General features: G+C 42.7%; 1 long non-coding RNA gene across 13 annotated transcripts in view; it reads left to right on the forward strand.

The window, feature by feature from the left end:
• Positions 1-25,785, forward strand: part of LOC148662539 (uncharacterized) — a 32,800-nt gene that overhangs the window by 3,388 nt on the left and 3,627 nt on the right. For 2 of the 13 annotated variants that reach the window (XR_015936360.1, XR_015936362.1), the window contains exons 2-6: positions 539-1,983; positions 2,154-2,235; positions 19,980-20,490; positions 20,999-21,069; positions 21,617-23,485. This is a non-coding gene — a long non-coding RNA (uncharacterized LOC148662539). Of the gene's footprint in view, positions 1-538; positions 1,984-2,153; positions 2,236-19,979; positions 20,834-20,998; positions 21,581-21,616; positions 23,486-25,785 lie in introns of all 13 variants that reach the window. The other 11 variants (XR_015936371.1, XR_015936366.1, XR_015936364.1 and 8 more) reach the window with 11 other exon arrangements.

The following is a 25,785-nucleotide window of genomic DNA, read 5'->3' on the forward strand; positions in this document are numbered from 1 at the left end:
CACTGTGATCATTCTGCACCAGTAACCCCACCTGGGAGACGCCCAGTGATCGTTCTGCAGCAGCAGCCCCACATGGGAGACGCACTCTGATCATTCTGCACCAGTAACCCCACCTGGGAGACGCCCAGTGATCGTTCTGCAGCAGCAGCCCCACATGGGAGACGCACTCTGATCATTCTGCACCAGTAACCCCACCTGGGAGACGCCCAGTGATCGTTCTGCAGCAGTAACCCCACCTGGGAGACGCCCAGTGATCGTTCTGCAGCAGTAACCCCACCTGGGAGACGCCCAGTGATCGTTCTGCACCAGTAACCCCCCCTGGGAGACGCCCAGTGATCATTCTGCACCAGTAACCCCACCTGGGAGACGCAATGTGGTCATTCTGCACCAGTAACCCCCCCTGGGAGACGCCCAGCGATCATTCTGCACCAGTAACCGTACCTGGGAGTCGCGCGGCGATCGTTCTGCACCAGTAGCCCTACCTGGGAGACGCACGGCGATCGTTCTGCACCAGCGGCCCCACCTGGTAGACGCACAGCGATCGTTGTGCTGGAGTCTGCGTAGCTTTGACCTGTGAAGAGCTTGGAGTGGAGGGTCCAGCAAGGCGCTATATAAGTGTGAGGATTATTATTGTGTTTATGAGAATGAGATGCAGTGTGGAGATGGAGACTGGAGGGAGGGCCCAGACCTGCCAAAATGATCTGATCTCTTTACCTTTTGGTTTGCTTGGTCACCAACTCGAGAGTTACTAATGACTGAGAACATCCCATCCTGCAGTCAGTCTGATCTGAAATCACAGAAAAGGTCATTCAGTTTTGTTTTATTTCCAACGGACATGGTTCCTGTGGGTCGTCCGGGAAGCTCCGGGACAGGTGGGCAGGGAATGGGAATGTGGGAGCTGCCCCCCATGTTAGGGAACAGGGCCAGGCAGCCAGGGCTGGAGAGGGCGCCCCCAGACCTGCAGTTAGAGGACAAGGGGCTGTGCTTGACTGGTCAGCACAGGAGGGGACAGGGGACCCCATCAGCACTGAAGGGCACAAGGCGCCAGGCAGGTGAGTGCAGACCAGGTGAGTCTCTCCTTCACTGGCTGTCCCTCGCTGGTCTCTCACTTGTGGATGAACAGGCTTCTGGGAAAACTGGCCCTTGTGTGACTGTGTGTGTCCTGTGATGGACTGGTGTCCTGTCTAGGGTGTATGTGTGTCTTGTGATGGACTGGTGTCCTGTCTAGGGTGTGTGTGTGTCTTTGTGTCCTGTGATGGACTGGTATGCTGTCTACAGTGTGTGCGTGTCCTATGATGGACTGGTGTCCTGTCTAGGGTGTGTGTGTCTTTCTGTGTCCTGTGATGGACTGGTGTCCTGTCTAGGGTGTGTGTGTCTTTCTGTGTCCTGTGATGGACTGGTGTCCTGTCCAGGGTGTGTGTGTCTTTCTGTGTCCTGTGATGGACTGGTGTCCTGTCCAGGTTGAACCTCCTTTGATTGCTGGGATAGCCTCCAGCTCCCCCTCCTCACTGTACTTGGACAGAATGTCCTGCTCTGTGTCCAGCCGGCTCTTTTCTCACAGGGGTGTTTTGCTGGTGGACCGGTCAGTCCCAGCTGCGGTCAGACTGGTGGACAGGCTCCCCAGATGCCCGGGTTTGTGTTGTGCCTGGTCCTCCTGTCTTTCAGGAGCGGCTGTAAGTCCAGCAGTGGGCAGTGGATCGGTGAGGATTGAGTGTGGGTCTGTGTGCCTGGGCTCATGTGTTCATCTGTGGACGGGTGTTTCAGAATGTCCCGCCGGTGTGAACGAGTTGGTGTTTTTCTCTGGGTGCCCCTGCGAGACATCGACCTGAAGCCACGCCGGACGTGTGCGCCTCCGTCGCTTCTCCAGACGCTCAGGAGCTCTTCAGGAAGAGAGCCGGCAGAGGTCTGAAGTGGATCTCCTGGACTCCCCCCTGACCGGTCTGCTCCCAGTCCTGGCCTGGACTCCGGGATTCGCTGTGGGAGGTGAGTCTTGGATCAGGAGTTGAGCCAGCCGTGACCGTTCAGACCCAGCTGTTCAGAATGCACGACGGGTACTGCAGTATTCTACATGCGTAATATGTATAATAATATAATAATACTGTATAATATGTACATGGTGCACTACAATGTGTTTTTTTAATATTCCGTTGCAGGACTGCACTACCGTAGAAAACCACCGGGTGGCGCAGTGAAAGCATCTGGGCTGCACCCGGAAACACCTGGTTTCTCATCCCGGTCAGTGCTCGGCTCCGCAGGGACAGTGTTCTTCCCAGTATAGAATTGAATTTGTTTACTCTTTTCACGTTTGTTACCTTCATGTCGTGCATGACGGTATGTTACGTATTTAAAAAGAAATTTTTGTTTCACAAAACAAAATGACTTCGGCGGATATATATAAGAAAATAGTTTTATAGCTGTCTGTTTTTTTTGTGCTGTCCTTTGACAAAACAAGGCTCGCCAGATAATGTGAATCGAAACCTGTTTTTCTAGCTTTTAAAGTCGTGCAATGTGTAAGCAGGAACACATCATTATATCTTACATATGAAAAATACACAATATACAGATGCAGCCATTCCAAATGGGTGGGGTATTTCACGGTATACCCCGGTGGGCGTGTCGCGGTATCACGCAGTATCACGGGGTTGATCGCGTCATTTGACGTCATGCAGGAAAGTATCCGGTATCACCTTGTAAAACCGCCAGGAGGAGCCAATAAAGCTTAACCTCTCATGTACAGCATTTGAGCTTTTAAATTTAAACTGTGTATTACAGCATGTTAATCATCAGTCATTAAAAAGCCTGTATATTTTATGAAAGCAAGATTGCTCAGTTGGACAAAAGTACACAACCTACCTTTATCAGAAATATTTATGCATCAAAGCCTTTACCGAAGATATTACTAATAGTATTAATAATGAATGACTTTGGACAAGCTGTATACTCAAAGTATAATTTCTTTAGCACATTTGTACAAGCACTTGGAATCTGTCCAAGCCCTACTTTGTCAGGCATTTTCTTTTACTGCAACGGACATAAAAACTCCCTTGCTTTTAACAGGGCGTTTCATAATTTCTAACTACGAAAATGATTTAAAATGCGACACTTATCGTTGAACTAGAGCTCAAAATATCACAAGGATCCTCAAGAGCACAGCAAAGACTGTATTAAAAGATACTTGTAGCAGATACATGAGAATCCAGGCTTTTTTATCGACGCTTTCTTTTCCGTATACCAGATATTATGGAACCACTTCAGAAGGGTGTCAGCCAGTCAGATTCCAGGAATCGGTACTTTAAAGAAAAAATACACACCGGTATTCCATTTCTCCCTAAACATTTTAAGCATCGAAGTATTTAACTCACATGTGAAATAGCGTGTAAAAAAGTGGTAGTTTTAAGCTTTTCTGCTAATATAATATGGAATCGCTTATCTAAAGAAATTAATAACGATATGATTATATTCGTGTACTGCGACATTTCTTTGAAAAAATAGAACAGCAATATTATGGACAATTAATTAACTTTTATATTTCTAAATATCACAACATGATCGAATTTAAGTCATTTTAATAACGATGAATAGTCACCTATGCGTTAAAATATAAACATTTATATTGATTTAAATCACGTTTTGATTTAAATTGGAAACGCGTGTTTTTTTATTTGCAATCAGACAAATGCAACATAAATTGATATCTTTATCTTCTACGTATCTTAATAAACTTTCAGCATAGCTTTCTCCCAGTTTAGATTTATTTTTCTTGGGTTCAAACGTGGAAAGATTAGATTGTAATCGTTTTTATTTTTTAAATAGATTTTACAAAAGTGTAATCGATACTAAAAAGCTGTACACCACCTGCTATAAAGATACATATTGTAATACTTTCGGGCTCGGATAGGACAGACAGAAGAACTCAGACTTGTGGAGTTAAATCTCTCCGCTGGAGTTAGTAATGGTTTTTATTTTTAAATACATTTTAGCAAAGTCATGTATTTTAAAAATCTTAAGATTTCTATATGTATTTAGTGGTTTCATTAGTGACAGAGGCTAAACTTTCTTGGAAAAATGCCTTTTATGTAAACCATGTTTGCTATTAATTCATTTAGGGCAAGAATATGTTCATTGTCTTCCAATGAAAGAAGGGTTCCTTTCGCCGTAGTTGAGTTGACATTAGAAGCTTGCCACGCCCGGACTGTTACACCAACGCATTAGCATGTTAAAGCGAGGAGCCTAGCTTTCTTAACTAGTAAGTACTGTACTTTTGGAGTGGGGGGGTGTCTTTCGCTGGAAATCTTGCCCCCTTTTACTTTGAAAATACCTGTGAAACCAGTTTAATTCGTCACAGCCAGCACTCCCGCAGAGAGGGGGGTTGTACTCGTTAATGTCTTAGCCAGAACACATCATTATATCTCATTTTGTATTTCTGTAAAAAAATCGTTTGCCCAGCCTAACTATTGTTGTTGTTGTTGTTGTTTTTATCCTGTAAAGCGCTTTGAGGAGCACAACTTTCTCACCACTTAGATTACTTTTTGATACCATCCTTACACAAAGCAGAAACTTCTTGTATTTTCCGATGACCTACAAGTGGAAAGATTACAGATTTTAATCGTCTTTTTTTCTGAACCAGGGAAAATCTGATCATGTTTCTCTATAACAATAATAAAAAACTTTTATTTTACATATCACCTTTAAAAGTGGCATCTCAAAGCAATACGGTAGATGTAAACCACAGATTACAAAGTAAATACCCCTACAAACGCAAATGCGTTTTTAATAAAATGCTTTTATTCATTCAGCAGAGAGAGAGCGTAAAACCTGGGCGTAACAGCTGTTCCTTTTTCTGATCACTCGCTCTCTGGATACACGTCTCGCCTGTCCTGTTCTTTGTTTTCCTAATTTGCTGATTATGCCTTCTGCGATCCACTCCTACCCTCACACCTAAAGAAGACTATTTTAAATTTCTTTGCGCGGTCCATTGTGCAATTAACCGTTGTATGTGCTGTCCATAAGGTGATATCACATAAAGGTGATATGTAAAATGTTTTTTATTATTGTTATAGAGAAACATGATCAGATTTTCCCCGGTTCAGAAAAAAAGATCTAAAGTATACTAGTTTGTCACTAGTATACTTTTAATACAGTCTTTGCTGTGCTCTTGAGGATCCTTGTGATATTTCGAGCTCTGGTTGGATGATGAGTGTCGCAGTTTAAATAATTTTCGTAGTTGGAAATTATGAAACGCTCTACTGCATTGCTTTGAGATGCCACTTTTAAAGGTGATATGTAAAATAATGTTTTTAATTATTGTGATAGAGAAACATGATCGGATTTTCCCCGGTTCAGAAAAAAAGATCTAAAGTATACTAGTTTGTCACTCTTCTCATCCCCTCTTTGCTAAATGGCTTTTGAATCGAGTCACATGAAGAGAGAGGTGAAACAGCCCTACACAGCCCTGTCGCAGTACACGAATATAATTATATCTTATTCATTTCTTTAGATACGCGATTCTTTTAATAGTCTTTGCTGTGCCCTTGAGGATCCTTGTGATATTTTGAGCTCTGGTTGAATGATAAGTGTCGCAGTTTAAATAATTTTCGTAGTTGGAAATTATGAAACGCCCTGTTAAAAGCAAGGGAGTTTTTATGTCCGTTGCGTTTTTTTTGCAACATGAATATAATTATATCGTTATTCATTTCTTTAGATACGCGTTTCCATATTATATTCCCTTTTAATCAAATTCTAAAAGTATGCTTCTTGACTCCGGTATCACGTTAGTTAAAGACTTCGATGCTTAAAATGTTTAGGGAGAAATGGAATACTGGTGTGTATGTTTTCTTTAAAGTACCGAGACCAGCCATATACTGTATGTTTAAGTTCCAAAATTAATATCGTTTATGGCCTTCACATGCGTTACAGTATGCTCCTATTCTTTTTATGCTCAGGTACTAAGATTTCCCTTCAGTGGTAAAATTCCATATAAATATTCAATACTTAAACGGGCACAGTAAAGACATTTAATATACATATACATACTGTATACAGTACAGTTTGCATACGGTAATATGCTTATGTTCCTAAATCAATCTCTTTTATGAGCATGTGAAAGGCATGGTGAATTACTGTACTTTGCATGATTGGAAACACATGCGTGATTGCGAAATGCTGTGGTGTTACTTTTACAAAGACGGTCAATGAAAAAAAGAATGTGGACCAGGGCAATACTTTGAGTTTACAGCTTGTCCAAGGTCATTCGTTATTAATACTATTAGTTATATCTTCGTTAAAGACTTTGATGGCGACAGCTCAAACATGAGAGGTTGAGCTTCATTAGCTCCACCTTGCGGAAATTCCGGATACTATTATTTTGCTTGCGGTATTATAGGAGAATTTACGGTAACTAGCGGTATTTACCGGTAACTCGCGGTAGGCTGCGTACAGCGCACCGCAAAATAATGCTGTATCGCCCACGCATTTTGAATGGCTGCATCTGTAAATACCCATACAAACGCAAACTCGTTTTTAATAAAATGCTTTTATTCATTCAGCAGAGAGAGAGCGTAAAATCTGGGCGTAACAGCTGTTCCTTTTTCTGATCACTCGCTCTCTGGAAACACGTCTCACCTGTCCTGTTCTTTGTTTTCCTAATTTGCTGATTATGCCTTCTGCGATCCACTCCTACCCTCACACCTAAAGAAGACTATTTTAATTTTTTTTTCGCGGTCCGTTGTGCAATTAACCCTTGTATGTGCTGTCCCTAAGGTGATATCACATAAAGGTGATATGTAAAATAATGTTTTTTATTATTGTTATAGAGAAACATGATCAGATTTTCCCCGGTTCCGAAAAAAAGATCTAAAGTATACTAGTTTGTCACTAGTATACTTTTAATACAGTCTTTGCTGTGCTCTTGAGGATCCTTGTGATATTTCGAGCTCTGGTTGGATGATAAGTGTCGCAGTTTAAATCATTTTCGTAGTTGGAAATAATGAAATGCTCTACTGCATTGCTTTGAGATGCCACTTTTAAAGGTGATATGTAAAATAATGTTTTTAATTATTGTTATTGAGAAACATCGGATCGGATTTTGCCCGGTTCAGAAAAAAAGATCTAAAGTATACTAGTTTGTCACTCTTCTCATCCCCTCTTTGCTAAATGGCTTTTGAATAGAGTCACATGAAGAGAGAGGTGAAACAGCCCGACACAGCCCTGTCGCAGTACACAAATATAATTATATCTTATTCATTTCTTTAGATACGCGATTCTTTTAATACAGTCTTTGCTGTGCCCTTGAGGATCCTTGTGATATTTTGAGCTCTGGGTGAATGATAAGTGTCGCAGTTTAAATAATTTTTGTAGTTGGAAATTATGAAACGCTCTGTTAAAAGCAAGGGAGTTTTTGTGTCCGTTGCAGTAAAAGAAAATGCCTGACAAAGTAGGGCTTGGACAGATTCCAAGTGCATTTTTGCAATTTACGTTGCATTGTGCATTGTGCTGCTGTAATACAGTTTAAAATTATTAAAAGTCTAAACGGTATCAGCTTTATTTATGGGTTGCAATTTTAAAAAAGTGAAAAACCGCACTCAAAATGCAATTTAGAGCTTTCTGGCAAGAGGAGACACCCCAATTAATAATGTAACATGTCACTGTTTGTGCATGAACAAGGTTATACTGCTATTTCCTTAGATATGCGATAAAAAAAATGTTTGAATCCCCGGCGGAACCGGGCATCCCTAAGAATCAAGTAATAGGTTTATTCCATGCTGAAAAAAAGAAGAAAGAAAACACATTCCATAAGAATCAGCGCTTTTATGTATCGCCTTTAAAGGTGGCTTCTCAATACGCTTTACAGGATAAAAACAACAATAACAACAACAATATTGTATTTCATTGCACTTTGACAGATCGTCCTTAAATCAATTGTTGACTTTTCTCTCTTTACTACTGTACTTGTATGGATTGACTGAGCTCCGCTCTGTACCACACAATGATCCCCCCAGAGTCTCTGCCCCGGGTGATTTGTTTTTTTTTGACAGGGGGTAAAAATCTCTCTCTCGCTTGCCCTCCCCCCCCCGTGTATTGTCTGTTTTTTTTGTGTTGTCCTTTGACAAAACAAGGCTCGCCAGATAATGTGAATCGAAACCTGTTTTTCTAGCTTTTAAAGTCGTGCAATGTGTAAGCAGGAACACATCATTATATCTTACATGTGAAAAATACACAATATACAGATGCAGTCATTCCAAATGGGTGGGGTATTTCGCGGTATACCCCGGTGGGCGTGTCGCAGTATCAGGCAGTATCACGGGGTTAATTGCGTCATTTGACGTCATGCAGGAAAGTATCCGGCATCACCTTGTAAAACCGCCAGGAGGAGCCAATAAAGCTTAACCTCTCATGTACAGCATTTGAGCTTTTAAATTTAAACTGTGTATTACAGCATGTTAATCATCAGTCATTAAAAAGCCTGTATATTTTATGAAAGCAAGATTGCTCAGTTGGACAAAAGTACACAACCTACCTTTATCAGAAATATTTATGCATCAAGGCCTTTACCGAAGATATTACTAATAGTATTAATAATGACTTTGGACAAGCTGTAAACTCAAAGTATAATTTCTTTAGTACAATTTTTACAAGCATTTGTACATTTGTACAAGCACTTGGAATCTGTCCAAGCCCTACTTTGTCAGGCATTTTCTTTTACTGCAACGGACATAAAAACTCCCTTGCTTTTAACAGGGCGTTTCATAATTTCTAACTACGAAAATGATTTAAAATGCGACACTTATCATTCAACTAGAGCTCAAAATATCACAAGGATCCTCAAGAGCACAGCAAAGACTGTATTAAAAGATACTTGTAGCAGATACATGAGAATCCAGGCTTTTTTATCGACGCTTTCTTTTCCGTATACCAGATATTATGGAACCACTTCAGAAGGGTGTCAGCCAGTCAGATTCCAGGAATCGGTACTTTAAAGAAAAAATACACACCGGTATTCCATTTCTCCCTAAACATTTTAAGCATCGAAGTATTTAACTCACATGTGAAATAGCGTGTAAAAAAGTGGTAGTTTTAAGCTTTTCTGCTAATATAATATGGAATCGCGTATCTAAAGAAATTAATAACGATATGATTATATTCGTGTACTGGGACAGGGCTGTGTGGGGCTGATTCGCCTCTCTCTTCATGCGACTTCACTTGTAGCCCACTGGTCTACGTGCCTGATTACCAACAATGGGTTGTGTGTTCAAATCCAGCTGGCGCTGTGACTTTTCTTTCAACAAACATTTCTTCGAAAAAATAGAATAGCGATATTATGGACAATCAATGGACTTTTATATTTCAAAATATCACAACATGATCGAATCTAAGTCATTTTTGATAACAATGAGTAGTCACCTTCTTCCCTTCTGACAACGGTCCCTGCTTTTGCTTCCTGCTTCTATTGCGTGCGTGTGGGGGGGGTGTTTTATATGTGTTTTTTTAATCATAATCAGACAAATGCAACATAAATTGATACAGTATCTTTGTCTTCTAAGTATCTTAAACTTTCAGCATAGCTTTCTCCCCATTTAGATTGATTTTTCTTGGGATTTTGGGATCAAACGTGTTGGGTTTAGATTGCAATCGTTTTTATTTTTCAAATACGTTTTAGAAAAATGTAATCTATACTAAAAAGCTGTACACCACATGCTATACAGATGCATATTGTACTACTCTCGGGTTCGGATAGGACAGACACAAGAACTCAAGACTTGCGGAGTTAAAGCAAGTTAAAGCCTTGATTTTTCTTCTCCGTCACCGCCTGCTAGCCCGGCTCTCCCGTGCCCCCGCCCGCCAACAGCGCGAGCCAACACACCGCCCGTGCGCCAGAGAGAGAGAGAGTAAGACCGAGGGGTGCAGAAGCAGGGAACTATTACTACAAGGAAAACGGATACCTGTCCAGACTGTACGCCCGCTTCACTGTGGGACAGCCGCACTGGTCGGCGGCCTTCCTAAGCCCCGCCCTGACCACTTTCACTCCTGTCCTGCTCTTCCCTGCGCACCCCAGCCGGGCGCTCTTCGGCCTCTGCCCGGGGCGAATGCATATTTAGATATTCACACCCGGCGCGGCACCGAGGGAGCGTCTGCATTTATAACTTAGTTTTTAAAATTAGTCAAGCAATATGAAGCATCTCCTTTTACTTTTAAGTCCCTTAAATACATTGAGCACAGCTTTCTCACCACTTGGATTACTTTTTGATACCATCCTTACACAAAGGATTTTTATTTAAAAAAAAAAAATTTGAATCCCTGGCGGAACACATTCCATAAGAATCAGCGCTTTTATATATCGCCTTCAAAGGTGGCTTCTCAAAACGCTTTACAGGATAAAAACAACAATAACAGCAACAACAACAATATTGTATTTCATTGCACTTTGAAAACCAAGTAATAACTTAACTATATGTGCAAACGTTTTATGATATGTCGCTGTTGTGAATGTCTGTGGAGTGTATCTTATTTGCCTGTCTGTCCTGGCTCTCTCGCTTCCCCTCCCCCCTCTCTCCCTCAATTCAATTCAATTCAAGGTGCTTTATTAGCATGACAGATGGGTACAATCAGTGTTGGGTATTTACTTTGCTTTGAGATGCCACTTTTAAAGCTGATCTATAAAATCAAGGCTTTAACTTGCTTTAACTCCGCAAGTCTTGAGTTCTTGTGTCTGTCCTATCCGAACCCGAGAGTATTACAATATGTATCTTTATAGCAGGTGGTGTACAACTTTTTAGCATAGATTACACTTTTATAAAATGTATTTAAAAAATAAAAACGATTACAATCTAATCTTTCCACGTTTGATCCCAAGATCCCAAGAAAAATAAATCTAAATGGGGAGAAAGCTATGCTGAAAGTTGTTTAAGATACTTAGAAGACAAAGATATCATTTTATGTTGCATTTGTCTGACTGTGAATCAAAAAACACATATTTAAACCTGCGTTTGCGATTTAAATCAAAACGCGATTTAAATCAATATAAAAATCAATATAGCATAGGTGACTATTGTTATAAAAATGACTTAAATTCGATCATGTCGTGATATTTAGAAATATAAATTTGTTTGGTGCGAGTGAGGTTTTATTTAATCTCTGACCAAGGGAAACGTTTCATTTTTTCCAAAGAAATGTTTGTTAAAAAAAAAAGTCATGGCTTCAGCTGGATTCCAACACTCACCGTGTGACGCAGGAGTCAGGAACTAACCCACAGCGCCACCGGCGAGGTCACATGCAGAGTGCTGAAAAAGCACTACAGAAACATTATCAACAGACAGTGTACAGCGTGTACTATTCTTGTGCTGCGGTACATGAATATAATTATATCGTTATTAATTTCTTTAGATACGCGACTCCATATTATATTCCCTTTGAATCAAATTCTTAAAAGTATGCTTGTTGACTCCGGTATCACATTACTTAAAGACTTCGATGCTTAAAATGTTTAGGGAGAAATGGAATACTGGTGTGTATGTTTTCTTTAAAGTACCGAGACCAGCCATATACTGTATGTTTAAGTTCCAAAATTAATATCGTTTATGGCCTTCACACGCGTTACAGTATGCTCCTATTCTTTTTATGCTCAGCTACTAAGATTTCCCTTCAGTGGTAAAATTCCATATAAATATTCAGTACTTAAACGGGCACAGTAAAGACATTTAATATACATTTACATACTGTATACAGTACAGTTTGCATATGGTAATATGTTTATGTTCCTAAATCAATCTCTTTTATGAGCATGTGAAAGGCATGGTGAATCGATTCTCAAAAATTACTGTACTTTGCATGATTGGAAACACATGCGTGATTGCGAAATGCTGTGGTGTTACTTTTACAAAGACGGTCAATGAAAAAAAGAATGTGGACCAGGGCAATACTTTGAGTTTACAGCTTGTCCAAGGTCATTCGTTATTAATACTATTAGTTATATCTTCGTTAAAGACTTTGATGGCGACAGCTCAAACATGAGAGGTTGAGCTTTATTAGCTCCACCTTGCGGAAATTCCGGATACTATTATTTTGCTTGTCGTATTATAGGAGAATTTCCGGTAACTAGCGGTATTTACCGGTAACTCGCGGTAGACTGCGTACAGCGCACCGCAAAATAATGCGGTATCGCCCGCGCATTTTGAATGGCTGCATCTGTAAATACCCCTACAAACGCAAATGCGTTTTTAATAAAATGCTTTTATTCACTCAGCAGAGAGAGCGTAAAACCTGGGCGTAACAGCTGTTCCTTTTTCTGATCACTCGCTCTCTGGAAACACGTCTCACCTGTCCTGTTCTTTGTTTTCCTAATTTGCTGATTATGCCTTCTGCGATCCACTCTTGCCCTCACACCTAAAGAAGACTATTTTAAATTTTGTTGCGCGGTCCATTGTGCAATTAACCGTTGTATGTGCTGTCCTTAAGGTGATATGTAAAATGTTTTTTATTATTGTTATAGAGAAACATGATCAGATTTTCCCCGGTTCAGAAAAAAAGATCTAAAGTATACTAGTTTGTCACTAGTGTACTTTTAATACAGTCTTTGCTGTGCCCTTGAGGATCCTTGTGATATTTCGAGCTCTGGTTGGATGATAAGTGTCGCAGTTTAAATCATTTTCGTAGTTGGAAATAATGAAATGCTCTACTGCATTGCTTTGAGATGCCACTTTTAAAGGTGATATGTAAAATAATGTTTTTAATTATTGTTATTGAGAAACATCGGATCGGATTTTGCCCGGTTCAGAAAAAAAGATCTAAAGTATACTAGTTTGTCACTCTTCTCATCCCCTCTTTGCTAAATGGCTTTTGAATAGAGTCACATGAAGAGAGAGGTGAAACAGCCCGACACAGCCCTGTCGCAGTACACAAATATAATTATATCTTATTCATTTCTTTAGATACGCGATTCTTTTAATACAGTCTTTGCTGTGCTCTTGAGGATCCTTGTGATATTTCGAGCTCTGGTTGAATGATAAGTGTCGCAGTTTAAATAATTTTCGTAGTTAGAAATTATGAAACGCCCTGTTAAAAGCAAGGGAGTTTTTGTGTCCGTTGCAGTAAAAGAAAATGCCTGACAAAGTAGGGCTTGGACAGATTCCAAGTGCGGTTTTGCAATTTACGTTGCATTGTGCATTGTGCTGCTGTAATACAGTTTAAAATTTTTAAAAGTCTAAACGGTATCAGCTTTATTTATGGGTTGCAATTTTAAAAAAGTCAAAAACCGCACTCAAAATGCAATTTAGAGCTTTCTGGCAAGAGGGGACACGCAAATTAATAATGTAACATGCCACTGTTTGTGCATGAACAAGGTTATACTGCTATTTCCTTAGATATGCGATTAAAAAAGTAAAACAAATGTTTGAATCCCCGGCGGAACCGGGCTTCCCTAAGAATCAAGTAATAGGTTTATTCTATGCTGAAAAAAAGAAGAAAGAAAACACATTCCATAAGAATCAGCGCTTTTATGTATCGCCTTTAAAGGTGGCTTCTCAAAACGCTTTACAGGATAAAAACAATAACAACAACAACAACAATATTGTATTTCATTGCACTTTGACAGATCGTCCTTAAATCAATTGTTGACTTTTCTCTCTTTACTACTGTACTTGTTTGGATTGACTGAGCTCCGCTCTGTACCACACAATGATCCCCCCAGAGTCTCTGCCCCGGGTGACTTGTTTTTTTTGACAGGGGGTAAAAATCTCTCTCTCTCGCTTGCCCTCCCCCCCCCGTGTATTGTCTGTTTTTTTTGTGCTGTCCTTTGACAAAACAAGGCTCGCCAGATAATGTGAATCGAAACCTGTTTTTCTAGCTTTTAAAGTCGTGCAATGTGTAAGCGGGAACACGTCATTATATCTTACATATGAAAAACACATAATATACAGATGCAGCCATTCCAAACGGGTGGGGTATTTCGCGGTATACCTCGGTGGGCGTGTCGCGGTATCACGCAGTATCACGGGGTTAATCGCGTCATTTGACGTCATGCCGGATAGTATCCGGCATCACCTTGTAAAACCGCCAGGAGGAGCCAATAAAGCTTCACCTCTCATGTACAGCATTTGAGCTTTTAAATTTAAACTGTGTATTACAGCATGTTAATCATCAGTCATTAAAAAGTTGGTATATTTGATGAAAGCAAGATTGCTCAGTTGGACAAAAGCACACAACCTACCTTTATCAGAAATATTTATGCATCAAAGCCTTTACCGAAGATATTACTAATAGTATTAATAATGGATGACTTTGGACAAGCTGTATACTCAAAGTATAATTTCTTTAGCACATTTGTACAAGCACTTGGAATCTGTCCAAGCCCTACTTTGTCAGGGATTTTCTTTTACTGCAACGGACATAAAAACTCCCTTGCTTTTAACAGGGCGTTTCATAATTTCTAACTACGAAAATGATTTAAAATGCGACACTTATCATTCAACTAGAGCTCAAAATATCACAAGGATCCTCAAGAGCACAGCAAAGACTGTATTAAAAGATACTTGTAGCAGATACATGAGAATCCAGGCTTTTTTATCGACGCTTTCTTTTCCGTATACCAGATATTATGGAACCACTTCAGAAGGGTGTCAGCCAGTCAGATTCCAGGAATCGGTACTTTACAGAAAAAATACACACCGGTATTCCATTTCTCCCTAAACATTTTAAGCATCGAAGTATTTAACTCACATGTGAAATAGCGTGTAAAAAAGTGGTAGTTTTAAGCTTTTCTGCTAATATAATATGGAATCGCGTATCTAAAGAAATTAATAACGATATGATTATGATTCGTGTACTGGGACAGGGCTGTGTGGGGCTGTTTCGCCTCTCTCTTCATGCGACTTCCCTTGTAGCCCACTGGTCTACGTGCCTGATTACCAACAATGGGTTGTGTGTTCAAATCCAGCTGGCGCTGTGACTTCTCTTTTAACAAACATTTCTTCGAAAAAATAGAATAGCGATATTATGGACAATCAATGGACTTTTATATTTCAAAATATCACAACATGATCGAATCTAAGTCATTTTTGATAACAATGAGTAGTCACCTTCTTCCCTTCTGCCAACGGTCCCTGCTTTTGCTTCCTGCTTCTATTGCGTGCGTGCGTGTGGGGGGGGTGTTTTATATGTGTTTTTTTAATCGTACACAAATGTGTTTTTTTAATCATAATCAGACAAATGCAACATAAATTGATACAGTATCTTTGTCTTCTAAGTATCTTAAACTTTCAGCATAGCTTTCTCCCCGTTTAGATTGATTTTTCTTGGGATTTTGGGATCAAACGTGTTAGGATTAGATTGTAATCGTTTTTATTTTTCAAATACGTTTTAGAAAAATGTAATCTATACTAAAAAGCTGTACACCACCTGCTATACAGATACATATTGTACTACTCTCGGGTTCGGATAGGACAGACACAAGAACTCAAACTTGCAGAGTTAAAGCAAGTTAAAGCCTTTATTTTTCTTCTCTGTCACCGCCTGCTAGCCCGGCTCTCCTGCGCCCCCGCCCGCCAACAACGCGAGCCAACACACCGCCCGTGCGCCAGAGAGAGAGAGAGAAAAGAGAGAGAGAGTAAGACCGAGGGGTGCAGAAGCAGGGAACTATTTACAAGGAAAACGGATACCTGTCCAGACTGTACGCCCGCTTCACTGTGGGACAGCCGCACTGGTCGGCGGCCTTCCTAAGCCCCGCCCTGACCACTTTCACTCCTGTCCTGCTCTTCCCCGCGCACCCCAGCCGGGCGCTCTTCGGCCTCTGCTCGGGGCGAATGTATATTTAGATATTTACACCCGGCGCGGCACCGAGGGAGCGTCTGCATTTATAACTTAGTTTTTAAAATTAGTCAAGCAATATGAAGCATCTCCTTTTACTTTTAAGTCCCTTAAATACATTGAGCACAGCTTTCTCACCACTTGGATTACTTTTTGATACCATCCTTACACAAAGGATTTTTATTTAAAAAAAATTTTGAATCCCCGGCGGAACACATTCCATAAGAATCATCGTTTTTATATATCGCCTTTAAAGGTGACTTCTCAAAACGCTTTACAGGATAAAAACAACAATAACAGCAACAACAACAATATTGTATTTCATTGCACTTTGAAAACCAAGTAATAACTTAACTATATGTGCAAACGTTTTATGATATGTCGCTGTTGTGAATGTCTGTGGAGTGTATCTTATTTGCCTGTCTGTCCTGGCTCTCTCGCTCCCCCTCCCCCCCTCTCTCCCTCAATTCAATTCAATTCAAGGTGCTTTATTAGCATGACAGATGGGTACGATCAGTGTTGGGTATTTACTTTGCTTTGAGATGCCACTTTTAAAGGTGATCTATAAAATCAAGGCTTTAACTTGCTTTAACTCCGCAAGTCTTGAATTCTTGTGTCTGTCCTATCCGAACCCGAGAGTATTACAATATGTATCTTTATAGCAGGTGGTGTACAACTTTTTAGCATAGATTACACTTTTGTAAATGTATTTAAAAAATAAAAACGATTACAATCTAATCTTTCCACGTTTAATCCCAAGAAAAATAAATCTAAACGGGGAGAAAGCTATGCTGAAAGTTGTTTAAGATACTTAGAAGACAAAGATATCAATTTATGTTGCATTTGTCTGACTGTGAATCAAAAAACACATTTAAACCCGCGTTTGCGATTTAAATCAAAACGCGATTTAAATCAATATAAATGTTTATATTGTATCGCATAGGTGACTATTGTTATAAAAATGACTTAAATTCGATCATGTTGTGATATTTAGAAATATAAATGTTTGGTGCGAGTGAGGTTTTATTTAATCTCTGACCAAGGGAAACGTTTCATTTTTTCCAAAGAAATGTTTGTTAAAAAAAAAGTAATGTCTTCAGCTGGATTCCAACACTCACCATGTGACGCAGGAGTCAGGAACTAACCCACAGCGCCACCGGCGAGGTCACATGCAGGGTGCTGAAAAAGCACTACAGAAACATTATCAACAGACATCGTACAGCGTGTACTATTCTTGTGTTGCGGTACATGAATATAATTATATCGTTATTAATTTCTTTAGATACGCGATTCCATATTATATTCCCTTTAAATCCAATTCTAAAAGTATGCTTGTTGACTCCGGTATCACATTACTTAAAGACTTCGAAGATTAAAATGTTTAAGGAGAAATGGAATACTGGTGTGTATTTTTTATTTAAAGTACCAAGACCAGCCATATACTGTATGTTTATGTTCCAAAATTAATATCGTTTATGGCCTTCACACGCGTTACAGTATGCTCCTATTCTTTTTATGCTCAGCTACTAAGATTTCCCTTCAGTGGTAAAATTCCATATGAATATTCAATGCTAAAACGGGCAGAGTAAAGACATTTACTGTAAATCTTTCTACGTCCGACCAACGGACCACGAGTGCCCCCTGTCGGTCAACCAATCACGTACCGCGGTACCGCGCGTCACGATGCGGGACGCTGTAGCCACTTACCTCCGGTACGTGTCTGTACCGCGCACTTTGAATGGCTGCATCTGTATGCGGTATGAGGACTATCCATGTTTTGTGTTCATGCTGATTTCAGCAGGAAGTAGTGAGGAAAGTGAGATTTTGATGATGAGAACACATGAATATGTTCACGCACACCGTACTGTAGTGGCTTTAAAACCCTACAGCGTTGTTTCCGCGTGTCTGCGGATATTCATGTGGTCCGGTTGTGTGGTACGTCAGGAATCGGAGTCCTTGTTAGTTGATTTTAAAACTACACGACGCACTGTGAAGCAAATACATGCCATTTTAAAGATCGTGTGCCGTCTCGTGAGGATAATGTACCTGGATCACCTTGAATTGCACAGACGATGTGCTGTAGGGAGTAACGTTTGTGCGGCTTCTTTCTAGAGCAGGGGTGTCCAAGCTTAAAATGCTCTGATAGAGCTGCTGGTAAACTGGTCAGATCCCACCGATCCCTGCAGAGCACCTGCAGAGGGGTTCAGCTGAGACTGGAGTAGTGGTCCACAGGTCCCCAGTACAGTGCTGCTCACCGCATGGGAGAGCTGTCAGCAGGAAACCTTCCCTACGACCTCCTCACAGTGCAGAGCCATACTTAGACGAGCCAGAAACCCTCTGGAACAGAGTGCTGTGGGCTGATGAAACAAAAATTGAGCTTTTCAGCCACAACCAGAAAAGATTCACTTGGAGGAAAACAGGTGAGGCATCTGCAGAAGAGAGCAGCTTGCCAAGCGTTCAGCATGGGGGTGGGTCTGTTGTGCTCTGGGGCGGTGTGGCAGCCAGTGGCGCAGGGAATACTGTTCGGGAGGAGGGAATAAAGGATTCAACTCCATCCCAGCAAATCCTGGAAGCTGATGTCCCAGAGTCAGAGAAGGAATTGAGGCTGAGAAGAGTCTGGATATTTCAGCAAGACCGCGATCCAAAACATACCTCAAAACCAACCGTGACGTTCTCACAGGAACGCCAGATGAGGGTTGTGGAGTGGCCTTCACAGTCCCCAGACCCGAATGTTATTGAAAATCTGTGGGGAGATCTCCAACACGCCGTGCCTGCAAGAAGACCTGAGGCTATTTCTGAGGTGGAAGAGTGGGGAGAAAACTCCTTAAGCAAGAACAGAAAGACTCCTAGATGGCTAAGAGAAATGTTTGTAAACTGAAAGAGGTGCTACAAAGTACTGACTGACCGGGTGCCCACACTACTATGCCACATTTACCGTTTTGTTTAGGCGTGCCTTAAAACGTGCAGGAATACGTCAGGTGTACGTCTGTACCCTGCAGGGGGTTGTGTTGACGTCTTTTCACTTCGAGCTGCTGTGGTCCCTGCAGTTGGACCCCAGGGGTGCCCAGACTTGCGCCCGCAGCTGTGTGATAAATCAGCTGCTTCGTGACTTCATCACCTCTCGGGAGCGCTTAGCCTCAGGGCTGCAGGATCACCGCGTATCTGCGGCACGTGTAGTTTCCAGTTGTACCACGCCTCCGAGTTACCCTTGCCCAACGCGCCACAGGCAGATCGCATTAAGTCCCTTCCACAGATGTGCCGAAACCACAGCGCAGGGTTTTAAAGCCACTGCAGTCCAGTGCGTGTGAAATCGGCTTCTCATGATGAACCTGAAGTAAAATCCTCTCCTTGTTGGAACTGAAATCCGTATTAAGAGAAAATATGGACTGTTTTAACGTGGATGTAAACCTAATTTTACATCCTATGGTCTATTTTTTTGTATGGGAACAAGTAGTAGGTTTATTCCTGTGCTGAAAAGAGAAGAAAGAAAACAACGTTTCGGCCGCGGAGCCTTCTTCAGATTTATTTTGTTTTTTTTTGTCGATCCAGCTGAGTAATTCAGGTTTGTGAAACGGCCCTACTTTCATTCTGAAAAGTAAAACTTGTGCTTGGACCAGGAATTGAAACTTGGACTAAATGCTTCCCGAATATCCACAAGTGAACGAATTAGTGAAATCAACACAGATGGTTGCAAGAAAGGGGAGTACGGTACCACTACCAGCTCTACAGATATATTTAGATCCGGAAATTAGCATCATTAAGTTCAGAAACTATTTTTATTTTCAGCTAACGGTTTCTTTAGTTCCCTGATTCCATTATTAATATTGAACGTCAAATTGACATAGAAAACTACTAGAAACTTTTCTTTACAATGATGACAGCGAGAATTCAGAGAAAATGTTAGAATCTTGTAGCGTTTTAGAAAGTAAGTAAAGTTTATATAGTTAGAACGAGCACGTCAGGTTTTCCATATAACCACAGGAAGTGACCGAGTTCAAGACCTTGATGCAGAAGATGTTCATGAAGGTGGAGTATTGTGGGGTGCTTTATTATTCTTAGCTACCACTACCAGGTATTTATAGTCTGTATAATATATTTATATTCATAAATTAATGTAGTTTTTGACGTTCAGAGATGTTATCCTTCTGTTAACTTAATTGTCTGCTACCACAATTTCCCTTTAGTTGCAAAATCCTATATTAACGTTCCATATGAAGTGGATTGAAAGATGATGAACAGCAGGAAACGGAACGAATGAAGCAGTCGTTTCGCCAGCGTCTAACGAGCGCACCAGAAGCGTCACCTGTCGATCGTCTCTGGCCAGTGAATCACCCTCCTGCCGCGCTGAGGTACGGAGAACTAACTCTCTGTGAGTGGCTGCGTCTCTCAGTGCTCCAGTGGGCAGTGGATCGGTGAGGATTGTGTGTGGGTCTGTGTGCCTGGGCTCATGTGTTCCTCTGTGGACGGGTGTTTCAGAATGTCCTGTCGGTGTGAACGAGTTGGTGTTTTTCTTTGGGTGCCCCTGCGAGACATCGACCTGAAGCCACGCCGGACGTGTGCGCCTCCGTCGCTTCTCCAGACGCTCAGGAGCTCTTCAGGAAGAGAGCCGGCAGAGGTCTGAAGTGGATCTCCTGGACTCCCCCCTGACCGGTCTGCTCCCAGTCCTGGCCTGGACTCTGGGATTCGCTGTGGGAGGTGAGTCTTGGGTCAGGAGTCGAGCCCTGGTCCCCGTCGCTGGGAGACGCACAGCGATCATTCTGCACCAGTAACCCCACCTGGGAGACCCAGTGATCGTCCTGCACCAGTAACCCCACCTGGGAGACCCAGCGATCGTTCTGCACCAGTAACCCCACCTGGGAGACACAGGGATCGTTGTGCACACAGATCAGGGGAGGAGAGAGAAACTGCTGCTCCAGGAGGATTATGGGGAATTTTCGGAGGACAGACTGTACCAGACCGTAGTGGGATGTGGTGTGGCTCTTCAGGAGACACGACGCTGGGAAGTCTGTGATCCTGGAGCCTCGTCTCTGGGAGAGTGGTGGGGGAGGTGTCGCTGGACTCCTCTCTGCTGATACACGGTGTCCAGATGTGGGACAGTGGCGTCTGCCGGTGCTCCCAGTCCAGCACTACTGTGGAGCTTTTAAAGAAGATGAAATCAGATTTTTCACATTCGTATTCATGATGTCTGTGTTTTGTTCCCCAGTGAGCTCAGACCAGGCAGCAGAGGAACCGAGGGGCTTCAGCGTCCTCGCCTGTGGGCCAGCAGTGACAACAGTAAGTTAGTGTGAAGGACTGTGCAGGAGGCTGCCTGCAGGGCGGCGCTGTGGAGCAGGTTAACTCATCCCAGCTCTGCAGAATCCAGCAGCTGTTTCACCCTGCAGCTCCCAGCTGGCAGCCCCACTGGAGCCCAGCAGGTGTGAGCCTGGCTAGTACCTGGAGGGGAGACTCCTGGGAGAGCTGAGGCTGCTGCTGGGAGAGGTAAAACTGAGGTCCTGACTCTCTGTGCTCATTAACAATCCCGGGGTGTCTCTGGAGAAGAGTAGGGGTGTTACCCCAGTGTCCTGGCCTGATTCCCCCCCTGGTCTTGACCCATCATGGCCTCCTAATCACCCTCCCCTCTCTGAACTGGCTCCATCCCTCTGCTCTCCTCCCCACTGAGAGCTGCTGTGTGCTGAGCGGACTGGAGCATCACCCAGGTGGGGGCTGCACACTGGGGGGGCTGGAGGGGATCCCCCTGACCTGTGAAGAGCTCTGAGAGGAGGGTCCAGCCAGGCGCTATAGAAGTGTGAGGATTATGATTGGTTTTTATTCGTGCTCACAGGCAGTGTGGAGACGGTGGCTGGAGGGGGGAGCCCAGCGCCTGGACACCCTGAGGTGTCAGAACCCGCCGGTCACAGTGCAGGCCGTAAGTACTTGGACAGAGACACGCTTTTTGTTGTTTTGGCCCCCCACAGGCAGGGAGAGGTCAGGGACAGGTGGGGACGGAATGGGAATGTGGGAGCTGCCCCCCGTGTTTGGAAACAGGGCCAGGCAGCCAGGGGTGAAGTGGGGGTAACACTGTACCAGGAGAGGGCGCCCCTAGACTTGCAGTAAGAGGACAAGGGGCTGTGCTTGACTGGTCAGCACAGGAGGGGACAGGGGACCCCATCAGCACCGCAGGGCACGGGGGCAGACCAGGTGAGTCTCTCCTTCACTGGCTGTCCCTCGCTGGTCTGTGGTTGGTCTCTTCAATCTGGTGTCAAACCCAGGACTGGAGTCCAGAACCATACTAGTGAGAGAGGAGCCCTGGTAGTATTTTATCACTGTTGATATCGCTACTTGATGAAGCATGGTTATTGTTTTATTAACAGTAAGTAACTATTAGTAGATAGTTATGATATTAGCAGCTCTAGCATTGATGCAGTCGTGTTATTTTCAGCTGCAGGACTGGTATTGTTAATATACAGTAAGTAGGAGCAGTCGTACCCAAATTAACTTGGTTCTTATCGGTACTAAACGTGCAAACCACCATCAGGAGTGTAAGAGAGCATTCGGACGTCTCTGCTTTGTTAGCTGTGAAAGAATCAACACAGCTCCTCTGTACCAAATGATGATATAGTTATTCTCAGTTGCAATAGTTATCGTACAGTTTTAATCGTTGTGGTCATCTTTAAGAGACGAGTGAAGATGGGGTTCAGTCTCAGACAACAAGGCGCAGAGAGGAGTCAGAGGCAGACTGCGGTCTTCGGGCTCAGGAGACAGTTGAGCTGTGCACAGTGGCTGACAGTGGTGTAGGAGCCAAGAGATTCGAGCCTGAAGTGTCCGTTCATCAAGCCAAGCTGTATTGTAGGCGTACAAGGGACCACACATTTCAGGCTTGTTGTTGTATTGCTCAGAGGGGATGTGGCTCTACATCGCTTATATATTCACGTTTCTCTACACCCTCCCCCTCCTGTCTTTGAGGTAGCTTTCTCAGGACACTCCAGGACTCGGGAAGCACTTTAAACACTCCTTCCTTATCAGGGAGTTTGGTATAAACATTCCCTCACCATCGGGGAGTTCGGTACAGAGGATGGCAGTTCAGTCCAGGGAGGGAGGAGCGTCTGAGCTCAAGCCAGCGTGAAGGTTAGAGTTTAGCATGTGAATACAGCAGGAGTTCAAAGCTCCTGCCACTATCTGGGTACAGAGTAACACACAGATTCTGCTAGCAGACTCCATCAGTGGGAAGACAGGTATGGATGGGGAGTTGTGATGGAAATTGGATACTCTCTAGTAACTGTTTTCCTTAATTTTCCAGGAAGTCCAGAGTCTGACAGTGGGAAGACAGGTATGGATGGGGCGTTGTGATAGAGGTGGGGTAATCTCTTAAATTTCTATTCCCTGATTTTCCAGGAGGACCAGAGGCTGACAGTGAAAAGACAGGTGTGGATTGGGAGTTGTGATAGAGGTCGGATACTGTTTCCTAACTTGCTTTTCCTTGATTTTCCGGGAGGACCAGAGGCTGAGAGTGAAAAGTCAGGTATGGATGGGGAGTTGTGCTAGAGATCAGATACTCTCTCCTAACTTTTTCCTTTATTTTCCAGGATATTTCGTGGCCGACAGCAGGAAGACAGGTATGAATGGGGAGTTGAGATAGAGGTGGGATTCTCTCTCCTAACTTTCTTTTCCTTTATTTTCCAGGATATTCCAGTGGCTGACAGTGGTAAGACAGGTATGGATCGGGAGTTGTGATAGAGGTGGGATTCTCTCTCCCAACTTTTCCCTGATTTGACTTATATTAAGGGACAGTTTGGATTGAGGTAGGACACTGTCTCCTGTCTTTATTTCTTCCTCCTTGTGTCAGTCTCTGTGGCATCTCTCCAGCTGGGCGTCTCTCTCTCAGTCCAGTTGCATGTGGACTGTGACACTCCACAGTTTCACAGTGCTTACCTGGGCTTAGTACCTGTAGGTTGCAGGTTTGATTCCTGAGGGGGGACACAGCTCACTGTGCTCAGATACTGTTCTGATATAATGGTCCTCATTGAGGCTGTACTGTAGGGAGTGTTGACAACACTGTGGTGTTGACAGTGGTGTGCAGAATTGTCACAAGTACTGTACCTGAACACTCACACTGACACCTGGACGCTGAGCCGTCACCTGGACTGTGCTTTAGTATTTGAACAAGTGCTGAACTCTCATCTCTTTTTGAGCTTTTATACTCAAACCTGTGTACTGAACTCGCATGTACTGCAGTGTAATACTCAAACACATCTGTGTACTGAACTCTCGACTGGACTGTTCTCTAATCCTCAATGTGCTGAAGTCTCACCTGTACTGTGCCGTAATAGTGACACACTGACACCTGGGTGCTGTGCTCTCACCTGTACTGTGCCTCAGTATTCAACTTTCACCTCTATTAAGCTTTAAAACTCAAACCTGTGTGCTGAACGTTTTCCTGTACTGGGTTGTTATACTCAACAGTGGTGTGCTGAATTCTCACAAATGCTGTACCTTAACTCTGTCTACAATACACTGACACACCAGTCTACTGAATTCTCAGCTGTACTGAGCTTTAATACTCACAGTGACACACGTGTAATGAACTCTGCTGTTTACTGTTGTTATACTGAAACCTGTATACTGATCTCTCACCGGTACTGCACTGTAATACTCAAGGACACTTCTGCGTACTGAATTCTCGACTGTACTGCGCTTTAATACTCACTGACAGATCAGCTGAAGTCTCACCTGTACTGTGCTGTAATAGTGACGCACTGAACTCACCAGTGCTGTACTATAATACACCAACACATCTGTTCTGTATCTGTAAAGCCGACTGTAATGGGCTTTAATACTCAAAGCCGTGTACTGGACCCACCTGCACTGTAGTATAATACTCAAACTCATGTGTACTGAAATCTCAACTGGACTGACCTTTAATCAATGACAGATCATTGTGCCCAAGTCTCACCTGTACTGTAGCAGCGATACTGACACACCTGTGTGCAGAAGTCTCACCTGTATCTGTGCTTTAATATTCAGTGACACCCTTGTGTGAGAAACTTCCTTGTACTGTAGTAATACTCCAACCTGGGTGCTTAACTCTTGACTGTACTGTGCTTTAGTACTTCAGAACGGGGTGCTGAGCTCTTGCCTGCTCTGTGCTTTACTAACCCACAACAGATGAGCTGACAGATCATCTCAAGTCTCACCTGTACTGTGCCATAGAAGTGACCCCCTGACACACCTGTGTGCTGAAGTCTCTTCGGTACTGTGCTTTAGTACTCAAACCTGTGTATTGAACCCGCCTGCGCTGCACTTTAACACTCAAACACACCTGTGTACTGAAGTCTTGACTGTGATCTGTTTTAGTAATCAGACATATCATTGTGCTGAGCTCTCACCTGTACTGTGCTGTAATAGAACAGCCTTTACTTTAATACTTAGATCTGTGTCCTGAAGTATTACCTGTACTGTAGTATAACACTCAAACACACCTGTGTCCTGCAATCTTGACTGGACTGCTCTTTAGTAGTCATGACAGACCACTGTGCTGAGCTCTGAGCTGTACTGTGCTTTAATAGTGATGCACTGAGACACCCATGTGTTGAACCTCTGCCTTTACTGTGCTTTACTGCCTTTACAAACCAGGGTGCGTAATTCTTGCCTGTACTGTGCTGTAATGCACAGTGACACTCCTGCATAAAGAACTCTCACCCCTTACTCTTGTTATACTCAAACCTGTGTAGTGAATTCTTGCCTGTACTGTGCTGTAATATTTACACACTGACGCTCCTGTGTAACTGTGCTGAACTCTCTTGTCTTGTGTTTTAATACTCAAACCTGTGTACTGAACCCACCTGTACTGTAATACTCAAACACATCTGTGTTCTGAAATCTCGACTGTAATGTGCTTTAATAATCACTGACTGATCTTTGTGCTGACGTCTCACCTGTATTGTGCTGTAATACTGACACTTGTGTGCTGAACTGTTTTGTACTGTTTTATATTCAAACCTGTGTATTGAATTT

This window comes from Lepisosteus platostomus, chromosome 5 (genome assembly GCF_059453375.1).
Source record: "Lepisosteus platostomus isolate fLepPlt1 chromosome 5, fLepPlt1.hap1, whole genome shotgun sequence".
Taxonomy (NCBI): Eukaryota; Metazoa; Chordata; class Actinopteri; order Semionotiformes; family Lepisosteidae; genus Lepisosteus; species Lepisosteus platostomus.